This window comes from Mchenga conophoros, linkage group LG2, assembly GCF_057382185.1.
Source record: "Mchenga conophoros isolate Kocher_MC1m ecotype Shallow Benthic linkage group LG2, M_conophoros_male_GT1.1, whole genome shotgun sequence".
In the NCBI taxonomy this organism is placed as follows: Eukaryota; Metazoa; Chordata; class Actinopteri; order Cichliformes; family Cichlidae; genus Mchenga; species Mchenga conophoros.
In genome coordinates, this window is record NC_140527.1 from 99,904 (window position 1) to 125,479 (window position 25,576).

The window sequence follows — 25,576 nt, forward strand, 5'->3', positions numbered from 1 at the left end:
CTACACCAGGAGATGCCGGACTAGAGCAGATACTGAAGGACCCGTCCCATCCTGGCAACAAACTGTTCCAACTTCTGCAATCTGGTAGAAGGTTCCGCATCTTCCGGGCAAGGACAGAGAGACTCAAGAGGAGCTTCTATCCCCAAGCCATCCGTGCCCTAAATACACACACACCCGCCCTCTCACATCATCTATAATTGACTGAGACAGGACTCTTCCAGACACTAAACCACAATGTACATTTCAATACCTTTAATTTTAAATATGTTTATATTGTCTATCCTGTAAAATAGTCAGATGTCTATTCATATTAATGTACAGAATTCACCTGCTTGCTGCTACTACTGCACATTCACCCAATGTATATACTTATATATATAATGTTTTTCCTCTACACCCCCCCCCAATTTTTTTGCACATGTCGAGGAGCGTGTCAGGCTACATTTCACTGTGTGTTATACTTGTATAACTATGCATGTGACAAATAAAGAACCTTGACCTTGACCTTGACCCTCGGTGAGTGGAATATACGAACGTGAAGGCTCTAATCTCGAGTATTTACGTCCTTTAACTCGAGCTTCTCCCAATAATGATGCTCTCACCCCGCTGACTATGGCGCTCTTTAATGCCCGATCTTTGACTAATAAATCGTTTGTGCTTAACGATTTTATTGCTTCTAAAAATCTGGACTTCTTGCTTCTGACCAAGACCTGGCAGCAGGGCTTGGACTATTCGTCTCTTATTGAAATGTGCCCAAATGGCTTTTCTGTCATCAGCCAGCCTCGGGGATCTGGTCGTGGAGGAGGTCTCGCGGTGGCATTTCAGAGCCGTTTCAACTGCCGTTCAGTGAAAGTTGGACACTTTCTTTCTTTTGAATTGCAGCTCATTAAAATCGGCAGTAAGGATCCTTTTTACTGTGCTGTGGTGTATCGTCCACCTGGCCCAAACAGCTTGTTTTTAGCGGAGTTTAGCGACTTCCTGTCCTCTACTATGAGGTTGTCCAAATTGCTTTTAGTGGGGGATTTTAATATACATGTTGATGCTAACGTCAAGGATGCATACAGCTCCTCCTCCCTCCCCCCACTTGGTAGGTCAGATCATAACCTGATTCACCTCACCCCCCGCTATGTGCCAATTGTGAGGAGGGAACCTGTGACCACCAGGACTGTTAGGAGGTGGTCAGAGGAGGCAATAGCGGAACTACAGGGCTGTTTCGAGGTGACCGACTGGGAAACACTCTGTGAGCCTCACGCCGAGGACATCAATGGGCTTACTGAGTGTATCACAGACTACATAACTTTCTGCACCGACTCCATTGTTCCAGCTCAGACTGTTCATTGTTACCCAAATAACAAGCCGTGGGTGACTAAGGACATCAAAGCCCTCCTCAACAACAAGAAGAGGGCTTTCAGAGGGGGCAACAAAGAGGAGGTGAGGAAGGTCCAGGTGTTACTAAAGGACAAGATCAGAGAGGCTAAGGACAATTACAGGAGGAAGCTGGAGTGGAAACTCCAGCAGAACAGCATGAGAGAGGTGTGGAGGGGCATGAAGACCATCACTGGATTCAGGCCAACCAACAGCAGGGGAGCTGAGGGAGGTGAGAATAGAGCCGATGAGTTGAATCTGTTTTTCAATAGATTCGACACCACAGTGTCTGCTCCCACCCCCACAACCTCACCTGCAGTCAGCCTGGAATCCAGAGCCACACCACTGTGCCAGCCTCTCTCTTCACATGTTGCCTCCTGTGAGATTCCTGACACCCCTCCCCCACCCATCACCTTCACTCAATACCAGGTTGAGATGCAAATGAGGAGACTTCACTCAGGCAAGTCTGCTGGACCAGACGGAGTGAGTCCCCTTGTCCTCAAGGCCTGTGCCCCCCAGCTGTGTGGAGTCTTTCATAAACTGTTTATGCTGAGTCTGAGTCTGCAGAGGGTCCCGGTGATGTGGAAGACATCATGCCTCGTCCCTGTACCAAAGACGCCTCGTCCCAGTGGCCCCCAGGATTACAGGCCCGTGGCACTGACCTCCCACATCATGAAGACCCTGGAAAGACTCATCCTGGACCAGCTACGACCCATAGTAAGACCACATCTGGATCCCCTTCAGTTCGCTTATCAGCCTCGTCTCGGAACAGAGGACGCCATCATCTACCTGCTCAATCGTGTCTACACCCATCTGGACCAGCCGGCGAGCACTGTGAGGGTCATGTTTTTTGACTTTTCCAGTGCTTTCAACACCATCAGGCCGACCCTCCTGGGTGATAAGTTAGCAGCGATGCAGGTGGATGCTTCTCTGGTGTCCTGGATTGTTGATTACCTGACAGGAAGACCACAATATGTACGTCTCCCACAGTGTGTGTCTGACAAGGTGATTAGCAACACAGGGGCACCACAGGGGACTGTCCTCTCCCCCTTCCTCTTCACCCTCTACACCACAGACTTCAGCCACTGCACAGAGACCTGCCATCTTCAGAAGTTTTCTGATGACTCTGCGGTGGTTGGATGCATCAGCAGGGATGATGAGACAGAGTACCGGGCTGTGGTCGACTCCTTTGTCACGTGGTGTGAGCAGAATCATCTGCAGCTCAACGTGGCAAAGACCAAGGAACTGATCGTGGACTTCAGGAAGACCAGGAAACACTTGACCCCTGTTTCAATCCAGGGGGTCAGTGTTGACATTGTGGAGGACTATAAATACCTTGGAGTACACATTGACAATAAACTGGACTGGGCTAAAAACACCACAGCACTTTACAGGAAGGGCCAGAGTCGTCTCTATTTTTTGAGGCGACTGAGGTCCTTCAACATCTGCCAGAAAATGCTGAGGATTTTCTATGAGTCTGTGGTGGCCAGTGCGATCCTCTATGCTGTTGCATGCTGGGGGAGCAGGCTGAGGGTCGCAGATGCCAACAGACTTAATAAACTGATCCGTAAGGCCAGCAATGTTGTGGGGATGGAGCTGGACTCCCTCAAGGTGGTGTCGGAGAGGCGGATGCTGTCCAAGATAAAGACAATGTTGGATAACACCTCCCACCCACTCCATGACATGTTGGTCAGTCACAGGAGCTCGTTCAGTGAGAGACTGAGATTACCGAAAAGCACCACTGAACGACACAGGAAATCATTCCTGCCTGTGGCCATCTCCCTGTACAACGCATCCACTTAACACACTGGTTACTGCTACAACTACACATGTTTCTTTTCCAAATATTTATTTATAAGTGACTTATGTATGTATGTATGTATATATATGTATATATTGTACTATTCTTAGTTAGCGTATTGTCTGTCTTGTCTTAATGTTGGTTTAAAATGGAGCACTGTAACAAAAAATAATTTCCCCCAGGGATCAATAAAGTATTCTGATTCTGATTCTGATTCTGATTCTGATGATGAGTCCGACCTCTTTGCCAGGGGTTTTATCAACATTATGGATTCTTTTCATTTTATCCAGCATGTGTCCGGCCCCACACATAACAAAGGTCACACACTGGACCTTGTCTTTACCTTGGGTTTGAATATTGATTGTATTTGTTCTAAGGACATTTTTATCTCTGACCATTATTGTATTCTTTTTAACATGTCTTTTCATGAGCCTATGTCTCCTGTTCACCGGACAGTTATGTCGCGCATTATAAATTCCTCCACAGCGCAGAAGTTCTCAGATGCTTTTATTTTAACACTATCCCCACAAAACGGTGTTGATTTCTCAACGGATCTATTTAATCATCATTGTCTTTCGATCTTAGATGAAATCTGTCCGGTTAAAATGAGACCTGTGCCTGTTTCCAAGTCCCTACCTTGGCTAAATGACAACATCCGCTCTATAAAACGTAATTGTCGTAAAGCTGAGCGGTTATGGGGGAAAACTCATTTAAATGTTCATCTCCTTTATTTAAAGGATCTTTTAGCCTCTTTTAACAATGCTATTAGAGATGCAAGGGCTGCTTACTTTTCTCAGTTGGTTGCAAAGAGCAGAGGTAATCCTAAGGTCTTATTTGATACTATTACTGATATCATTACTCCTGCTCCACCTGCTGCCATTATTTCTTCTGCTGAAGACTGTGAAACATTTCTTGCTTTCTTTTTAGAAAAAATTAGCAATATAAGGAAAAAAATTGTCCCCATCAGCATCTGCACTGTCAGTTCCCACGCCAGTTCGGCCTGTTGTTTTAGAAAGATTTTTACCTGTTTCACTATCCGAGCTGGGAAAAATAGTTAGTGCAACAAAAGTATCCTCTTGTTCACTCGACATTTTACCCGCATCGTTATTCAAAAATGTCTTTTACTCTATTGGTCCCTGTATGCTCACTATAATTAACACCTCTTTGGGATCTGGCAAAGTCCCTGCTTATTTTAAAACTGCTGTTATATACCCCCTGTTAAAAAAAGCCTATGCTGGACCCATCTCTCACTAGCAACTAAAATACCGTTAATTGCTAAGATTTTAGAGAAGATTGTGGCTAAGCAGCTTACAGCAGTTTTAGACAAATATAATATCTTTGACAAATTTCAGTCTGGCTTTCGTAAAGCTCATTCTACTGAAACAGCCCTTCTTAGAGTTTCCAATGACATTCTGATGCAAAACGATGCAGGTAAGTGTTCTGTTCTCTTAATGTTGGATCTCACGTCGGCCTTTGACACCGTTGACCATTATATTTTGCTTGATAGGCTGAAATACTGGGTCGGTGTATCTGGGTCTGCCTTAGAGTGGTTCTCCTCGTATCTTTGTGAACGATACTCTTCTGTGGCAGTTTCTAAGTACAGGTCATCTTCTACGTCCCTGTCCTTTGGTGTGCCACAAGGCTCTGTGCTGGGGCCATTATTGTTTTTAATTTATTTACTTCCTCTCCAGCATATTTTGAGCCCTTTTGAGGATATTTGTTACCACTGCTACGCAGACGACATCCAACTATATATATCTTTTAAACCTGAAGATGCTTCTAAGCTGCGGATTTTAAATGTGTGTTTGGAAACCATCAAAGGTTGGATGGCCGACAATTTCCTCCAACTAAATGAAAATAAAACTGAAGTCCTTTTATGTGCTCCAGACAGACATGTACCCAGCATAATGAATGCTCTTGGTCCCCTTTCAACATTTGTGAAACCATCTATCAGGAACCTAGGGATAACCTTCGATCCTGCTCTTACATTGGATATTCACGTCAAATCTCTGGTTCGGTCTTGCTTCTATCATTTAAGAAATATTTCTAAATTGAGCCCCATAATATCTCATACTGAACTGGAGATTGTTATTCATGCTTTTATTTCATCACGACTGGACTATTGCAATTCACTGTTCACATGTCTAAACAAAAGTTCCCTGGAGCATCTGCAGACTGTCCAAAATGCTGCAGCAAGGCTTCTGACGAAAACATCGAAATACTCACATATAACACCGTTGCTTATACAGTTACACTGGCTCCCTGTCGAATTCAGAGTCCACTTTAAGATTCTGGTTCTGACATTTAAGGCTCTTCAAGAACAAGCACCATCATACATGTGTGTCGGACAGGGTCGTCTGCAGTACGGGGGCCCCACAGGGAACGGTTCTGGCTCCGTTCCTCTTCACCATCTACACTGCAGACTTCTCCCACAATTCCACCCAGTGCTTCCTGCAGAAGTTCTCTGATGACTCTGCAATAGTCGGCCTCATCACTGATGGGGACGACAAGGAGTACAGAGGTCTGACCCAAGACTTTGTGGACTGGTGCCAGCTGAACTACCTCCAGATCAACGCCAGTAAAACCAAGGAACTGGTGGTAGACTTCCGCAGGCACAAGCATTCTCCACTGCAACCACTGAACATCCAAGGTATGGACATTGAGGCTGTGGACAGCTACAGGTACCTTGGTGTTCATCTGAACAATAGACTGGACTGGACTCATAACTCAGACGCCCTCTACAGGAAAGGGCAGAGCAGGCTGTACCTGCTGCGGAGACTCAGGTCGTTTGGGGTGGAGGGCCCACTCCTGAAGAAATTCTATGACTCTGTTGTGGCTTCTGCTATCTTTTATGGTGTGGTCTGCTGGGGCGGCAGCATCTCTGCTGGGGACAGGAAGAGACTGAACAGGGTGATCCGAAGGGCCAGCTCTGTTCTAGGATGCCCTCTGGACCCAGTGGAGGTGGTGAGTGACAGGAGAACGGCGGCTAAGCTGTCATCCCTGATGGACAACATCTCCCACCCCATGCAGCAGACTGTGACAGCACTGAGCAGCTCCTTCAGTGGGAGACTGCGGCACCCACGGTGTGGGACGGAGAGATTTCGCAGGTCTTTCCTCCCCACTGCTGTCAGACTCCATAATAAAGACTTTAACTGATCAAGCACACACATCCATACATATGCAATAATACTAAGTGCAATAATCCTTTCTGTCATCGTTGTATTTTTACTCAGTTGTATATAGTATTTGTATTTGTATTCTATTTTTATCTTATTGTATATTTATTTTATTTTATTCTACTGTATATAGTATTTTATTTTATTCTATTCTGTACAGTTGTGTACTGTATTTATTCTTATTGTATTCTAATTTTTGCCTCATAACTTTTGCACTGTCCACTTCCTGCTGTGACAAAACAAATTTCCCACGTGTGGGACTAATAAAGGTTATCTTATCTTATCTTATCTTACATCATTGAACTTTTACAGCCCTATGCCCCTAGTAGGTCTCTGAGGTCTTGTGGTCAGGGATTACTTGTTATTCAGTATACGAGACTGAAAACTAGGGGTGATCGAGCTTTTGCTACTGTGGCCGCCAGACTGTGGAATTCTCTTCCTCAGAACTTAAGATCTGCTGATTCACTGATTACTTTTAAAAAACAGCTAAAAACACATCTTTTTAAAATTGCATTTTGTTAACTTTTGACTGTACTTTGTCTTTTTATTCTGTTCCTATACCTTGTAAAGCACTTTGTGATCTTTTATCTAGAAATGTGCTATATAAATAAAATTTTACTTACTTACTTACTTACTTAAACCAGTGTCCAGATTCTTCTCTTGTTTAGGGAGAGAAGGTACTCCTGCATTGCAGTGGATCAGGTCTACAACCAACCCTGGCTCAGTCTCTCTGTTAACCTCTGACACCTGTCTACGAGCACTAGAAAGCACAATCAGCAGTCACCCCGGACATCAGAGGGCCCGGTGGCGCCAGTGTCCGGCAGCCTCGCCTCTGTCAGTGCGCCCCAGGGTGGCTGTGGCTACAATGTAGCTTACCATCACCAGTGTGTGAATGTGTGTGTGAATGGGTGGATGACTGGATATGTAAAGCGCTTTGGGGTCCTTAGGGACTAGTAAAGCGCTATATAAATACAGGCCATTTATCCTGCTGAGTGGTCCAACATCCACAAGAAGCAGCTGTTATCACAACTACAGACTGATGAGTTACAATACATATGCTACAGCAATAGGAACAGCAAAGATGTTATGTCAATGGGGAGGTGTCATCGTCCCCACACTCAAAGATGGGGTACCAAGGCCCAAGAACAACTGCTGCATTGAATGAAAGAGTAGCTGACCTGAAAGAGAAGCTGGAAACCTGGACCCCCTGTGGGCAATAGCCAAGACTGTGTGAAGTACCCTATGAAAGTCTACTAGAAGATATGAATGAAGCATTAAGGACAATCCCCACTGTGACCACCACCACTGAGACTAACCAGTGATCTTTTTAAGATACTTGGCTATGAGATGAACAGCTATAAGGAGCAGTACCCTCCTTGGGGAAGGCAACTAGAGGCCATGGTCAAGGAATCACAGGAGGAGGTTAGCTAGCTACCAGAAATGCAGAAAAATGTGATGCCACAGGTGCCTAAGAAATACAACAAGATGTCCGCACTACCAAGCAAAGTCTCTCAGCCTCAAGAGGTAAACCAGAAAAATAAAAGCTAGAAAGCCAGGAAAGGAAGCCAGCTGTTCTCCACTGATTCATCCAAGGTGTACTCTCAGTGGCAAGGAAACAATAGGGCGGGCCCCTGAGGTATGCCTCGACTAGTCTAACTCCTAGCTGGCCACCTAAACTGTCTCTACTGTGCTTTGCCCTCTGCTAGTCCTTCTGAAGGGTGAGATTTCTTTATCTTTGTTTTTTTAGCTCTGAATTTGGCTCTTTGTCCTTACCTGTGAGAACTGTTCTAAATATTAAACATAAAGATCGCATCCACACATAGTGTTAGAGTTATACAAACCTAACTTTTTATATATATTGTCTTGATAGGACCCATCCAATTATTTGGCCAGTAGGGTGTGAAGGAAACAGCTCCAGGTGTACTAGATTGGCCTCAATGAAATAAATCCTGCATCTCTAACCTGCCCCTGCTGAGTGAGAGGCTGGTGGAGGCTTTTCAAACAACAGCAAAACATTTTCCCTGTTTTGGTTATTTGGAAGACACTGATACTTTTGTTATGTCTCATCAATTAAACATTAAACTGTCTGCATAGTGTGTAACTGTGATTCAAGACCAGTCATTTATCCAAGCACATACCTCTTTACATGTCTGGTGTCCTTAACTAACATACTGTAACATACTGTATTGTGTATGTATGATGATACACTCTGATGTCAGATAAATAGTTTAAGCACTTATTCGTGGAGTTGTTTGGTGAGTGTGACAATATTTACATTATTCTATAGAAGGTCATAGTGGGGGCTCCTGGTAGGTATATTTGTTGTGTGTGGGTATGGTTTAGCTCACAGATGGCTCTGGGGCAAAAATAGTTCCTGACCATACCTGTGTTCGATTTTATGGATCTATGGGGCTAGTTCACGGGGAGCAGGGAAAAAAGGTAATTCCTAGGGGGGAGTCAGCATTGTTATTGTTATTGTATCTTTATTTCAGACATGTACAGAAAAAAACAATATATACAAGTACACATACTTGCATTTACATGTACAAATACGAATATATATGTAAATACACACACGTATGTGCTCAGACAAAACAAAAAAAGAAAATAAATAAAATAAAATAGAGTCTAAATGACATGAAATTACAATTATTAAGTCTGAAATGGAGTAGGAAGAAGTATAACATACTTATTAGTCCCTACCCCATGCTCAACATTCTATTGAATCCCACTATTCATTGTTACCCCTAATTCCCATCATCACTTACCCCTCAAAATAAACAAGGAATGAAGGACATGCATTAACATAGCTACAGTGATGGATACAATTTAGCATAGTTACATATACAATGGCTGATCAACTTTATTAGTTTCATATCCTTCCAAAAGCAGTTTTCGAAACATCTTTATGAACTGACTAATGCTTGCACATTGCTGTAGGTCCTGAAGAAAACTGTTCCACAGTTTTACCCCACAAATGGTAACAGAAAAGGTTTTAACCTTTGTCCGTGCTTTAAGAGTCTTCAGGTTTAATTTTCCCCTCAATTCATAGTCCCCTTCTCTGTCAAAAAACATCCTCTGTACATTTCCTGGTAACATATTGTATCTGACTTTGTACATCATTTATGCAGTATTATATTTTACAAGATACATAAACTTCAGAATCTTTAATTTCAAGAATATAATGTTAGTGTGCTCTCCAAATCCTGCTTCAGTAATCATCCTGATTGCTTTTTTCTGAATTTCACACAATGGTTGAAGTGAAGTTTTGTAAGTATTTCCCCAAATTTCCACACATCCATCCATCCATCTTCATCCGCTTTATCCGAGGCCGGGTCGCGGGGGCAGCAGCCTAAGTGTAACCCAGTGTTAAAAACAGGATTAAAAGTATAAATATTCATACTCTCACGATGGGAATAAATATTGATAAAAACAAAGTTAATTATAATAAATACTGATAAAAAGCTTGTAAACATAAGTTTAATTAATATGTACATATGTATATGTAATGTATAAATGGTGTGGGGGGCAGGACTTAGTCCTGTAGAGTGTGTTTGTCAGATCCACTGAGCGACCAATCATTGGCCGGTCTGACCCTCCCCCAGTCTGTGCGCTGCTCAGACACCTGTGTGTGCCTTCGTGTGCCAGTCAGATACGCCAGAGACACAGACGGTGAAAGATCAGTTTACCCGTGCGGCAAAGAAGCTAGCTGGATAGAGAAAGTCCTTTTTTCGGCAAGAATAATAAGAGTGATACTGTATTCCAGAGGCCGTGAGCCAACGTGAGCACTGTGAAGCCCCGTGTAGCATTTGTTGCTTCGCATGGTAAGTCCCAGGCAGCACACGTGCGCTAGCATAGCATGCTACTTGCCGCTAGCTCTGATGCTAACTTCCGTTAGCCATTTTGCAATGAAAGTGCCTTTTCCGAGGCTAAAGCAATTAGCACTGAGTCTGCTGCACTTTATATGAGATGTTCTTTAAAGGTTTATGTCACATTACTGTGGTATTGATGTATAATGTATGGTGTTGTGCGATGTTATGTTAGCACATGTTCCCTTTTCTCATGGTGCTAATTATAGTTCTGCACACTAAGTATTAGCAATGTGAAATTAAGTGCCTTCACCTGCACTTTACTTAGCTGAAACTTGATAAGTCTCAAGCCAATGTGTATTTCTAATGCACTACTGAGCTATTTTGTATTGTTTTAAATGTGTGTTTCCTATGCACTTTTTCCCTTTGAAATGAGAATAATTTGTTGTACAACATAGAATATTTTGAAAGAAATTTAGAAGCACTACAAGCAACCAGTAGTAATAATAAGTTACAGGCATGATAGCTTAAATGTTGAACTACTGTGTTCTGGCCTGGTCCCCAGGTCAGGTTTTTTCCTTTGCTTATTTGGATTGGATTGGTTTTGAGGACCTGAGAAGAATCGAGGATCCCTTTTCCAGTACTGGATGGCGAGCCCAGCCCAAAGAGCCGGATGAACTGGTAGATTGTAACCCGACTGGTTACAAACACACTGAATGACTACTGAACATTGAAAGACTGAAATTGACTTTAAAAAAGACACAAAAGACAATATATCCTTAGGTCGACCATTTGTGGGGTTTATTTTATTTTGTTTTCAAGAAGAGCGCTCTACTTTTGTTAAATGTGCACAACTTTAATAATTGCTAATAAATGCAATTGTGTTTTCTACACCTACTGTGTACAAGTCCTCTGTTGTCATACACCCTTGGCTCCTACGAATCTAGAACCTGTCTGATCTGGTCCATATTTCCCTTCTGTCCTCGTACTGTGGTTAAAGGTAATTATACTGCCGTACTACAGGCAAAGAAGGCAAGAAGTAGCACTAACAGGCCTAGTATTGCACCACCAGTGTTACATAAGCAAAGAGGCCCAGACCTCCCTCTCCCCAGCCACCTCCTCCAGCTTATCCGGGGGAACACCAAGGCGTTCCCAGGCCAGCTGAGAGATATAATCTCTCCAGCGTGTCCTGGGTCTGCCCCGGGGCCTCCTCCCGGTGGGACATGCCTGGAACACCTCACCCAGGAGGCGCCCAGGGGGCATCCTTGTCAGATGCCCGAACCACCTCAGCTGGATCCTTTCGATGTGGAGCAGCAGCTGCTCTACTCTGAGCCCCTCCTGGATGGCCGAACCTCTCACCCTATCTCTAAGGGAGAGGCCAGCCACCCTTCGGAGGAAGCCCATTTCCGCTGCTTGTATCCGCGATCTCGTTCTTTCGGTCACTACCCACAGCTCGTGGCCATAGGTGAGGGTAGGGATGTAGATCGACCGGTAAATTGAGAGCTTCGCTTTTACACTCAGCTCCCTCTTCACCACGACGGGCCCGGATAAAGCGGATGAAGATGGATGGATGGATGGATTTTCAATTAGACAAGGCAGAAGTGCAGTGACAAAACTAAACTATAACTAAACTGGGAAAGTGATACCAGGATAAACTATGAAGACACAGGAAACCATAACTATGAATACAAAAGACTGGCTGTGACAACATGGAGGGTGGGAACACAGACGACGCAACACAGACTGTATGAAACACAGAGACTAAATACACATGAGGGATGATCAGGAGAAGTGGCCACACATGGGAGCACAGCTGACACACATGAACCTAACAACTGGACAGGAGAAGTGAAACTGAATACACTGACAATGAATATAGACTTTCAAAGTAAAACAGGAAACATGGAGACATGACATGACATGAACTAAACATAACCACGCAGACATGACGCATGAACCAGGGAGACTTAGTACAGGGGGAGATGACATAAACAACTAAGGAACAAAACTAAACTGCAATTTAGAAATTAACTAGGTGAACTAAGCTAGGCACAAATGAATACAAAAGATACATAAAACTCAAACACTGGGTCGCTCGACCCAGGACCATGACACCATGTTGCCTGAGTGAAGGTTGACTTTTGTCTTGGCGGCTCTCTCCCCCCCAACTTCCTTTATGTAGGTACTGGAAAGGAGGCATGGCTTGTTTCCAGTCAGCAGTACTGGCAACACTGGGGTATAGTCCTTAGAGCTCAGTTGTGTATGTGGGTCTCCTTTCACAGGGTGAATGTGTCAGGTTAGGTTTATGACAGTGTGTTTACAAGAAACATGTGTCTACCGTCAAATTCAGTCTAAGCATATATTTATAATTTAAAAAAGATATTAAAGCAAAAATATTGACATTAATTGCAGTTTTTTCATGATTGTACATTTTAAAATTCTGCTTTTGTGTACATTTTATACATCTTTTTCCACTTTTTGTGATGCAGGGTTATAATCCACTGTCAACTGAAAGACATTTCCTCTCAGCATTTGACAGTTGATGCCACACACTGTGGAACCAACCTTTCACCTACTCTACGGCGTACAAAGATCCTCCGTGATGAACCAAAGATTTCAAATGTTGACCCATCAGTCCATAAAACCTTCTTCCAGTCTTCAGTAGTCCAGTGGTGGTGTTTCAATGTCCAGACAAGCCTCTTTGTCTTATTCTGACATCTGGCTTTCTTGCTGCAGCTCATCCTCTCAAACCTGCAGCTCAAAGTTTCTCTTCACAGCTGAAACTGAGACTTGCTCACTACGACCACTATGAAGCTGCTTGAAGCTCTCAGAAACTCCAGTTCAGTCGTGTCTTTGGGTCTGCAGACCTCTTCCTGTCAGTTTGTTTCTGAGCCTTTGAAGGAAACTGTCCTCACTGACACCTTAACTTTCTTTGCAGTCTCTCTGTAGCACAGACCTACATTTATACGTCTTATGATGGTCTGTCTCTCTTCCATTGTCAATTGCCCTTTTTCTTGCTATTTTTATAGCAACACTCTACTATCTGCAGTACAATACTGTTCAACTGATGCTCACGAGGGTATGGTACCACAGTGTGTTCCAACACTGCTTTTATGCAGACAGAGGGGGAAGAAATCCAGAAAAGTTGGAACAGCTGTAGGAATTAGTAGCACCAGTTTTCAAGTCTTGATCATCCTCCACTGCTGGGTTGTTAACCCATTCTGTGTTCTCTGAAAAAAGCCTTTTTGTATAATTCTTTTCTGAAAAGGGACCTGAAGCTAGTGAACTTAAAATACCTTTTCACAAAGAAATATAAACTCTTCTGCGACACGAATATTACACCTCATTAGCTAGAACAAATGAGCTGTTGACTTATAAAGTTTTAGACAATAACACATGTAACTGTACCTCTCTGAAACAGTTGCGGGAGGAGGAAGCAAAATTATTGAAGAAAGGGAAAGTTAACACTGTAGATTTGCGTAGGGTAAGCGATGAGAAGGAATGTTTGAAAATGTGGATGATGGAAGCAGAAAGGAGGGAAAAGAAAGCAGCCCTGAAAGAGTTGCCTAGAGAAGTGCTTGGAAGGGAGGCTGATGCAGAATCTGCCTGAGCGCCTCTTCCGCCTCTGCATAACACGGGGAACAAAACATCATTTCCCTGTTCACGCACTGTTTGTGCTTCTCCTTGTGCCCTAGTACAGGCTGTTTTGCAGGGCCTGAAAGCCGATGCCGACCTGGACTCCTTTCCCTCCCGATCCTGCTCTGCACCACACGACACACCGCCAGTAGACGGCAGCGCCAGTTCAGCGGCTGGAGAGCGGCAGCTCCGCCAAGAGGAAGCGTTAGAAGTGACACTCAAACCGGTTAGAGGGCCGAGAGGGGCCCTCCAAGCACTTAGCCACACATGGAGTGCGCCGCGGGCTAATGGATATTACGTCCTGCCCTTTGCCACGGATCGGCCTGAATATTGTCCCGCAGGTCAAGAAATTTGACGCGCAGCAGCAGGCAAGCTGGAACCATGCAACGTGAGGAAAATATCACCGCATTTGCCTGACACTACGCTGGGGGTAAGACACCTGACCTATGAGCATGAAGAAAACTATGGATATTGTCAGACTTACAAGCAAACCCAGGACGAATCTGTGGATTATTTCATACATCGTATGATAAATGTGTTTGAAGCTAATGGTGGAATACCGAAGGACGACATGACAGGCGTCACCGCCTCCACATGTGAGCACCATCTCTGCGGCCATATTTTACGGGGACTAAGATCAGATGTGGCAGCCAAAGTAAGGTGTTCGCAAGTGGGGAGGGAAAATTAACCTCGGCTAATGGAACTACGACGCCATGCCCGCCATGCTCAGAACCACCTTGACGAAAGGAAAAGCAAGAAAGAGGAAAAACAGAGCGCCGACCTCCACAACGCAGCCTTAACGCTGTACAAGGCTGCAGTGAACCCGTGGGGTGGCTTCCACTGTAAAGCCAGCTGGCGCTACCGAGGCCGGGGAGGAAGACGTGATCGAAGACACGATCAACAACGACAGCAGCGGGGAGGAGACCCAGATGCCTGCTTTTCCTGTGGTAAGCATGGACACTGGAAGCGGAATTGCCCTAACCGAGGCTATCCGAGACGTGAACAGCATCAACACTAAAACGACCAAGTGACCAGGGCCAGGGGTGGGTGCAGACGGACTGAGACCGGAGTACGGTGTACATTTTAGGACATCGTCAGGTCTCAGGAAAAAAGTTGTCAGGTCTCAGTCTCAGAAGAAAAAATGTCAGGTCTCAGTCTCAGACGAAAAAATGTCAGATCTCAGACTCAGATGAAAAAATTACAGGTCTCAGACTGAACAACAACCACAACAACTGGTCCAAACACATACAAAATGGATTTCACTAAGATGATCATTGTTTTAAACCCTAAAGCTTTCACAATGTGTTTTTAAAAATGAAGGTGCTATGTGCTATACGTCCATGTGAGGTGTGACTCACAATACAACTGCACAGGACTATACTGTGTTACTGGGTGAGTGTGTGTATCATGCTTAATGATAGATGCCAACCCAAAAAAATGTTTTTTAAGCAAAGATGTTGCTTATTTCAGAAACACAATGGTCACCCACACTGATCATTCTGAAAACCATAGCATACATTGCCTTTTGGTTTTGATGAAAATCGCTACATTGGCAGGTTTTAATTACAGTAAATCTGTAGTTATTTTTTAAACATTTCATTCACATATAATAAACAGCATGTGCAAGTTGGATACTTGGATACTAGACGGCTGACTGGATTATTTGTATAAGACTACAACTGCATGAAAAAGCTCAACAGCTTCTGGTGTCCTAATTAACTCCCCGCCAATGACCATTGCAACTAGTAAAAACAAAGCAGAGAAGAATGAAAAACAGAGCAGACAGCACATAAGAGAATGATAAGTGAGTGTGGTTGATCCGCCACTTATGAGAAACACAGAAAATGAGATTTGCTGTTTCCCTCTGAATGCAGCTGAGGAGTGGGGCTGGATAAATGACCTTGGTGTTAATGGAAATGTGATTCTCTTCTGCTCCCTCACATTCTTACAGTCTTCTCTCTTATTTAAATTTCTCATTATCTTGATATTTTCTGAGAGCCTCATCTTGGCTTATTGAAATCCTTTGATTCAGTGACTCATTGAGTTACTTTTCAATGTGAAAAAAATTCTTCCACATGGAGGTAAAAATGCTCTAAAACACACAGTAATTATTGCATTTCCCCAAAACGTATTCAGTCTTTCTATGGCAAACACAGAGGTGTCCTCAGTCAGGACTGAACTGGACAGGTACATTCAAAGTGCTGTTCTGCTCAACCTGAGCACCCAAAGAGTTTCGTACTACAAGCATCGTTCATACAGACATACACACATTTCAAAAAGCACTTTGAAAGCACTTATATTTAGGTATATTTATAATTCTTATAATCATAGTCTGTCAGTCATCCATCTCAACACACTGTAAAAATTTGTTGAATTATAAAATACTAAAATATTGTAAAATAAATAAAACTGTAAAGTACTGGTAGCTGTTTTTGCCAGAACATCGCTGTACTTTTTACAGGTAGTGAGTGAACACATTTATAAGACATAATGGCATCTTTTTTGTCAACTGTAATTCGGTTTAGATTCCCCTCACCAGCTTTCCACGCCTGGAGCTGGTTTGGAGGCAATCAGGCGTGGAAGACTTAAGACTTACCTGGAAATCCCCTCGGCTCATCACTCTGGCTCTAGCCCACCTTCCAGACTCCTGGATAATTCACTGTCTCGTTTGGAAATCTCTCAGTGCTTCATCTGCCTGCTCTCCTGCCACCACCACTCCTCGAACCTTTGGAACTCAGGTCAGCCCTACTGTAGCATTCTGCTAACCCGGATTCACATTACCTCTTCTCAGAGCTCATCTCTCTCCACCTGCAAGTAAGCAGTCAGTTTAGTTATATTCACTTCCATTCATCCATCTTCTTCCACTTACCCGGTGCCGGGTCGCGGCAGCAGCAGCCCAAGCAGAGAAGCTCAGACCTCCCTCTCCCTGGTCACCTCCTCTAGCTTGTCCAGGGGAACACCAAGGCGTTCCCAGGCCAGCCAAGAGATATAATCTCTTCAGCGTGTCTCCTCCCGGTGGGACATGCCCGGAGCACCTCACCCAGGAGGTGTCTTAAATGTGTATGCAAGTGCTTGTGTGTTTACTTCATGCAATTGATGATAGAAACATGTCATTTAGTTTTCCCTAAAGCCTGATTTTCAAGTCATACAAAGAATAAACCAAAGTATTTGCAGTACAATGTATTTCTATTCCCTTTTGTTGGATATTCATTTGTTAGTTCTTGTAACTGCTAAAAGTGTTTACTAGTTTTTGCCTGTCACGTATATTTTTTATACCATGTAAACTGTGAAATTCCAAGATTTTCAAACTTGCCTTGTAATAGTGGCCTCACAGAGTCTCTGGAATCTACAGAAAAGAAATCACAACAAGATGACATTCAGGAGTATAAACTGGTGTTTTGAAGATAAGAATACAATGACATTGTGATGCAGCTTTAAAACAATTTTAAAAGCATACCATCTATAGGGAAGACATCGACATCAGACTCTGCATGCTGGGGAGATCGCAAAGCTGTGTCGGTTTGTGTGTTGTGCCGGAGTGGCGAAAGGTGCTGGAAGCTGGGTGGGGCATTATGATGGTTGCTATCAGTGGGCTGGGGGGCAGACTGCGGAGTGGTGAGGGCTGTTTAGAAAAAGATAATTTATTGAAAGAATACAGACAACTTGTCAAAAAAGTTTCCTTGTGTCAGACACAGATATGTACACAGACACTAGAAATGATTTTATTACCTGGTATTTTCACTTGAGGGGCCTTTTTTTGTAGGCTGCTCATCCTCGGAGTCCGTATATGTGTACAGGGGATTTGGTGTAAAGAAATAAAATTAAAAACGGTATTAAGTAATTGTAAATGTGCTTTTGGCATAATTTTTCCTAAAATTACAGTTTGATTTCTAACAACACAGGAAACAGAGATGTGCAAGAGGGTCTAGTATACAAGGAATTTTTGAAGTGTACAAGTGTACACGGCTTTGCATTTTTTAAAAAGTTTACAAACTTCCACCTTTTGGACTATATTATGTGGTGATATTGCAGTATGCAAGCACCACCAAGATCATAAATTCTTAACAATCGAAGATATGTTTGTGAGTAAAAAAGTTTTACTTGTGCTTTCGTTTAAGACTGGTTTGGGTTTCTGCTTCGGACTGAAGGTCAGATGTATCACAGTGTTCACGTAGATATCTCTGAAGACTGCGTTCTGTAGTGATGTTCGGATCGATCCTGAAATATCGATTCCTCCGATACCAATCATTTATGTTCTAGAATCGATTCTCACATTAAAATATCGATATTTTAGTAATTTAGAGTAAATTTGTAGTTTATCATTAACAGGAACACAGTGGAAAGAAACTATAACATTTGGATTGTCTACATTCGAAGGAACTATTTCCTCTTCCGCCTTTCATAGTCATGTGCGAAATACAGCTATATAAATGTCTCGCAGTCCCTTGGCGTGCGCACTCACAACAATGGCTGAGCATGATTGTGCGGACGTATTTTACCTCCACAAACAGCTGAGACGTGGTTTGCGATACATGTGGCAAAAAAGTGAGGTGTTGCTGCAACATCACTAACCTTGTCAAACACCTCAGAGTAAATCATTATCACAGAATATGACGAGGGTATGTTGAGGTGAACTGAAGACGAGGAGAGGGACAGGTGCTGCTAGGGCGAGACAGACGTCTCTCACGGGTCCTTTAGTGCTGCAGGCAGGCAAAGTGTTCAAATAGCGCAACTTCAGATTTTTTATTTCTGTATGATGAACTCTGCATTATTAAGTGATAAGAACAAGTAATCTGATGTCCTGTAATCATTATGATGCTATAATTTGAGATACAACAAATAAAATAAGTTTTTGTACAAAGTATCGGATCAGTATCGTCGATACCACCCTGGATATTACTTGGTATCGCATCGGAAAGGAAATCAGTGGTATCGCACATCACTAGCGTTCTGCTTCGTGAAATGTGCCTGGAAATTCTTATTATTATTATTATTATTCAAGAAGAGCTGAAAGCAATAAAAGCCCCTCTAGCTAGATATGTAATCACCATGTTATCTTTTGCCATTTTGTTAAGGTAATTTATGATAAAAGGCACTTGGTGGGAGTCTAGATCAGGGGTCCCCGATCCCAGTCCACAAGGGCCGGTGTCCCTGCAGGTTTTAGATCTCACCCTGGGTCAACACACCTGAATCACACGATTAGTTCATTCCCAGGCCTCTGGAGAACTTCAAGACATGTTGAGGAGGTAATTTATCCATTTAAATCAGCTGTGATGGATCAAGGACACATCTAAAACCTGCAGGGACACTGGCCCTCGTGGACTGGGATTGGGGACCCCTGGTCTAGATGAACTATTGTGAAATCGAATAGGTGCATGGAGCCATTGTAGTTTGGCTCTAAGAACACAGTTTAAAGATTTATTGTATCATAACCCTTCAAATCTTGGGAAACTCATCAGATTTTCGGCTGCAGTGTTGGTTTGACTGCGTTTCTTGGTTCCCTGAACTACAAAGAAGTTTCTTTTCTTGTAGAACTGTGATTCTAAAAGATGTTGATGATTCCTTTCAGTTCATTGAGGAGATTTTTAAAAAAGTCTCTTGTTAGATCATATGTATTAATCCGGTGTCTGCAGAGACAGCTATCAGGAGCATGGTTGTTGTTTCTTTAATATTCCAGGGATGCACAGCATGTATTTGTGTCACACAGTACTTACTTATCTTGCACCTGCTTGTACAGAATACTTAGAGAAAACATTCTGTACAAACAACTTGAACAGCATCATCATCATATTTCCTACACCACGGACAATGTGTTTTCTTGTCTTTCTGAACTCAAAGTGAGAAATCCTTCTGCTGCTCTGCCATGCAAAAAAATTGTGAGTGGTCAATGTGAAAGCATGCAAAGAACACAACCTTAAACCGACCTTTCTGTGTGTCCATAGCATGTGTCCATTTGTTTTGGCAGCTGGTATTTGTGTGGAATGCAGCATATAGCAATGAAAACAATGTCATTACTAGTTAGTAAGATCTACCATACACCGACTCCACACACACACGTTTCCCCTCTCTTAGTCTGTAAAGACATGTTTATGTGAAACATTATATAAAGTTAGCCAGTAGCTGTACACATGAGTCAATCTCTACATTCAGACAGCACAGAATTCTTTCACATTTGAAATGTACACTTATATATATATATGTTACAAGTATTCAGATCTTCTTTAATTGGCTTGTTTCTCCCATGCACATAGAAGGCATCAATATCCCTCTCAACATTTCTGTGCTTTATCTTTTAGATTTTTTTGGGAGAGTGGAATGCCAAGTTATTTGGTAGGGCTAGCAGGCTTGGTTAGCAAACTGCATTCATATACTGTATGGATCCTTTGTAACAGACTAATAAATTACTGAAAAAACCAAGTACACACTTCTTAAATGGGGTGTACAACACAGCAGACCATATTGCTTGTCATGGATTTCCTTTAAAATGTTTCTAAAAGACAGCAAAACACAGTCAGAGTTAAGAGTTTCTACTCATCATGGGTGAATGTCATTGGGCTTTTTATGATTTCTTTGAACTGTTCTGTTTACATGATGGAATGATCGTACAACACACATTTTTATTTTGATTAGCTACAGACGTTTGATACCATTTTATGCCACTGAAAAGTGTCTCTCTCACTGGCAGAGCAATTCTTGTTATCATAGGATTCATTTAGATGAGATTCTGCAACCAGTGGCAATTCCGTATCTCCACAATCTGCAACCGAACTCTGTCCTCCAAGATGACAATGTATAGCCCCCGTAGAGCTGGCATAATGAAAAACTACCTCCAGCATTTGGGAGTAGAAAGGATGGAATGACCTGCCTACAGTGCTGACCTCAATCCCATTCACCTCCTGTGAGATCGGCTTGGGCGTTACCAACACAACCACAATGGCAGACTTGTGACAAATGCTGGTTGAAGGGATGCCCTCCAGCAGCCATGTGTGACCAATCTAGTGACCACTATAAGGACCTCCATGGGTGGCTGTAGCTTAGGAGGTAGAGCAGGTCATCTGCTAAATATATATATGTATATTTTTGCTAAAAAATATACATATATTTATATATATGATATATTTCACCTGCTAATTGGAAAGTATGAAGGTACGAAGGTGTCTATGTTAGAAATCACTTACATATCTTTACATTGATTGCCAAGAAGCACTGTAAGAACAAAGAAATAGTTAAACAAACAAAAATGTCCTTAATTTCTGTGCGAAGTACAGAGAAGTACAAAGCCCACAAATCATCTTGACCATCATAAGTTGGTGGAAATTTCCACCATACTGTTCATCCATTCATGAATTAATCCATCCATCCATTCAGTGTGTGGTCTGTGAAAGCTCACACCCTTCATGGAGTCGGTGTCTTCAGCAGCTTCTGAAACTGGTTAAAGTTTTGTCAGACAGCGACAGAGAGCATGATTCTGTGATTTTTATTTAGAAATCTCAGTTGCAAGAATAAAACAATAGTGGTGTGAGCAGCTTCTTAACTGAAACTGTAAAGAACAATGTCCAGTATACATCTGTCCCAAGCCTCATAAATCATGTCTGTAAAAATGTCTAAATGCTTTGTCCCCTCCAACTTCTGGGAAATCGATCTCACCATTTTCACTGATGGTTTGAAAATTTGCAAATACTCCCGCAACATAAGTCGCCTCAAGGCGCTTCATAGATACAGAGAAAAAAGCCCAACAATCATATGACCCCCTATGAGCAAGCACTTTGGCAACAGTGGGAAGGAAAAACTCCCTTTTAACAGAAAGAAACCTCCGGCAGAACCAGGCTCAGGGAGGGGCGGCCATCTGCTGCGACCGGTTGGGGTGAGAGAAGGAAGACAGGATAAAAGACATGCTGTGGAAGAGAGACAGAGGTTAATAACAGATATGATTCAATGCAGAGAGGTCTGTTAACACATAGTGAGTGAGAAAGGTGACTGGAAAGGAAAAACTCAATGCATCATGGGAATCCCCCGGCAGCCTATGTCTATTGCAGCATAACTAAGGGAGGATTCAGGGTCACCTGGTCCAGCCCTAACTATATGCTTTAGCAAAAAGAAAAGTTTTAAGCCTAATCTTAAAAGTAGAGATAGTGTCTGTCTCCTGAATCCAAACTGGAAGCTGGTTCCACAGAAGAGGGGCCTGAAAACTGAAGGCTCTCCCTCCCATTCTACTTTTAAATACTCTAGGAACAACAAGTAGGCCTGCAGAGCAAGAGCGAAGTGCTCTAATAGGGTGATATGGTACTACAAGGTCATTAAGATAAGATGGGGCCTGATTATTTAAGACCTTGTATGTATATGGGGGTGGGAATGCACGTTTGTGTCCGCGCCTGTTCGTCTGTGTCTATATGTCAGGTCAGGTCTTAGACTTGACCTCTCTGGGTACATCTCAGGCCCTCCAAAGTACGGAGGCCCATCTCCCCTCACCACACTCCCTGCCAGTGGCTGATGCCCTCAGACGTTGGTGTGTTGGTGGTTCTTGTCGACTGGGGCTGGGCGCTCATGTATGTACCGGCTCACTCCTGGTGGCCGATTGGCGGGGCCTGCTGCCTGTGGCCCGGCTGGGCCCCTTCCGGGGGGTGGGGTGCCCTCAGGCCTCTGGCCTCTAGATCTGCTGGGTGACCTCTCGTTTGGGGCTCTACTCAGCTCTTCCCAGGAGGGTGGCACGGTTCCCCCCTTTTGGTGGTCCTCCTCGGGTCCTCGTACTCTGGGGCCTCTGGATGTCTGGGACCTGGATCTCCTCCATACCTGCTTCATGCCCTGGTGGACGGGGCTATGGCTCCCCACACTCCCTAGCAGATCGTTACATGGAGAAACCTTTTGAATACAAGCATGCTGATCCACACAGGTGTACACACGGGTGTTCACAGACGCGGACTACACCTTTCTTGGCTGCTGCCTCAAAGCACATTGTGCGCTGTCTATCTTGCGTGCTGCACAATAGCGTTTAATATTTAGTATCTACTGTTATCTACTGCTAGCTAGTTTATTGTGATGGTGCTGGGGTTTTTTTTAATTATGTTGCTCTTTTTTGTTTGTTTTCTCTTCTGTTTTTTTTTCTCCATACAGGTGATCCAGGTGTTTGTTTGTTTTTCTTTCTTTCTTCCAGCGTTCATTTGCAATGGTTTGTATTACACCAGTTTATCTGATCCACAATATGGGCCTGTACATTTTTTATATTGTTTTCAGTACAATGCATTATATTATCTTTGTCAGTGAGAGATAAATCTGCTGTGCCACAGTGTGCCCACATCCAGCCTTTTTGCATGGAGACACACTCATGAATGAAGCTGAAGTCATGGTGACAAGTATGTTCAAAAGTTATGTGATTGCCGACTCACTGATCCTGAGGGATGACTTACAATGTTAGAGCTATTTTGTACATATGTTGCTACAGAGAGGTGACAAATGAAAGAAAAATAGGATTAAATATGTTCTATGTGCTGCTAGAACAGTGAGAGTAAAACGTGATTTTTCCTCAGTTAATGTTTTGATGAAGTTGCTTTTTGCTGACTTGAAATCTTTGCTCTGAGAACAGAAATGTTTGATGATAAAGAGCATTTTTGTGCTTTTGTACAGCAGACCCAAACCGTGTCAGCACAAGAGGCCCACTAGGTTGTCACCTCATTTTCTTAACTTTGTGTACTTCTGTGAATTTATCAGTAATATCTGGTCTCAGAATGTTGTTTTTTTTTGCCAAAATGTGTCAGAGAAAAACAACCCCAAAACGCTGAGTATAATCATTTGAAAAAGGCTTCTCTTGGTGCTTTGCGACATACTGCTGACAAAGGCTTTCAGGCAAAACCACAGGAGACACACCCATGCCCCAAAAAACAAAATCCTACATTGTGTCATCTAATGATGAAACTTCCTCAAATGACAGCCAGTAAATAGCTAAACGTGGGCTTTCCAGTGATGGCAAGGTCAGTATGGTTGACAGGCGCTGCTAGACAACTCGAAATAAAGGCTGTGACAATATAATGAATGACAATAAGTGAAGGACGACCTTAGAACTGAAGAAGCTTCTCGGATGAGAGGTGAAACGTCTTCAAGCAACTTAAAGAAGTCCAGACGCTTTTCTTTGCAAGCTCCTTTGACTACGATGACCTGGATGACTGAGAACCTTCACAGACAAGTGAAGGACGTTGTTCCATCTTTTTCTTGAGGTTCTCTGGTGACTTAGTGGCAGATTAAATTTTGGTAGACTGTCATGTTTGGACTTGTCCACAGCTGACTGAACCTTTTCTTTCTGGCATCAGTTTGAGAACCACTGAACTAACACAACAAATCCTCTGCACTGTAAAAAATATCCCTAACAAAAGCTTTGTTTCTTTCTGTTTACATGAAAGCTAAACCTGGGAAAGTGGCACTGGCAGTAGTGCAGAAGTAGATGTTATGTTTTACATCATTTCAGTCTCAATTGACTATAGGTCAATGTACTGATGCTAAAATAATTTTTAAAAAGTACAAAATATGCTTAGCGTATTAGTTAACTTTGTGTTCATGAATAATGCATTTCAAACCGCAGACATTCAGTTGAAAAGGATGGAGATGCAGCTGTGTTATGTATTAAATTAGATCTCTCATTAATGACTAATAATATTTTTTGGAATGTTCAATCAATAAATTGTTCATTATAATTACAGTTACAGTTATAGTTGGAATTATAATTAGATTACAACTTGGTTTATGACAATAAATCAGTGAAATGACAGATTTAAGGAGCAGCCAGTGTGTCCATCTGCATCCCTGACTCCTTTATGGGAAGTGTGGATTCGGCTCTCTGATAAGAACTTCCTAACCTCTGATCCTATGAGTCTTACCCAGGAGGCAATAAAGGGCTGGGTGAGGAGACTCTCCCACTACTCGTCCAGGTGTCTCCCCTGCTCACTCTGATCACATAAGCAAACACCTGAGTCGCCTTGCAGGTCAAATCCTATTAGTCCCACGTGTTAACGCTCCTCCAATGATTGTGGCACTTCTAATGCCTGGGCTTAACTCTAGTGGCCTGGAAAATAGGCCCCAAGGGAAGGTCATAATTACAGCTCTAGAGTAACCTGTAAGAGCTTTTTGCACTCACAGGTTAGAGAAAGGATGAGCACAACCAGACCTGAGGATGCATTTATGCTGCGTTCCAAGTTGATGATAATCACCCAGTGGAAGTATGATGTATCCTGAATTAACCATCTAACACAGCTAAACTGGAAAGTCAAAAATATACAACCAGTTTGCAGGTTCACAGGTTCTGGTGTCACTTTCAGCTGTGGATGTCTTAGATCCTTATCTTGCAGAAGAACCCTTTCTGTCCCCTCTCTTATTGGACGTCACTTTATTAATGTCTACTCACCTAATCTCCATCCAGTCTCTGTCTATCGGACTGATATACACTCTAAACCAAGGCACAATGTACATTTCAATTCCTTTAATTTTAAATATGTTTATATTAATGTACAGAATTCACCTGCTTGCTGCTGCATATATATATAATGTTCTTCCTCTACACCCCCCCCCCCACCCCCCCACCCCCCCATTTTTGCACATGTCGAGGAGCGTGTCAGGCTACATTTCACTGTGTGTTATACTTGTATAACTATGCATGTGACAAATAAAGAACCTTGAACCTTGAATCTTGATATGATTTAACACAAAGTTTAAACTTTAAAATCACTTTATTTTCTTTGTCAGTCTTAACACAGAAAATCTGTCACATTCAAACATTGGGTCATACATATACAGGGAGTGCAGAA

At 42.9% G+C, this 25,576-nt stretch overlaps 1 long non-coding RNA gene across 1 annotated transcript; it reads left to right on the top strand.

Annotated features, from left to right (window-relative positions):
- The first annotated feature begins 9,972 nt into the window (after positions 1–9,972).
- On the top strand, positions 9,973–11,044 carry LOC146581407 (uncharacterized). The gene is made up of 2 exons (XR_014888493.1): positions 9,973–10,166; positions 10,717–11,044. It is a non-coding gene; the product is annotated as an uncharacterized LOC146581407 (long non-coding RNA).
- Positions 11,045–25,576: the final 14,532 nt, after the last annotated feature.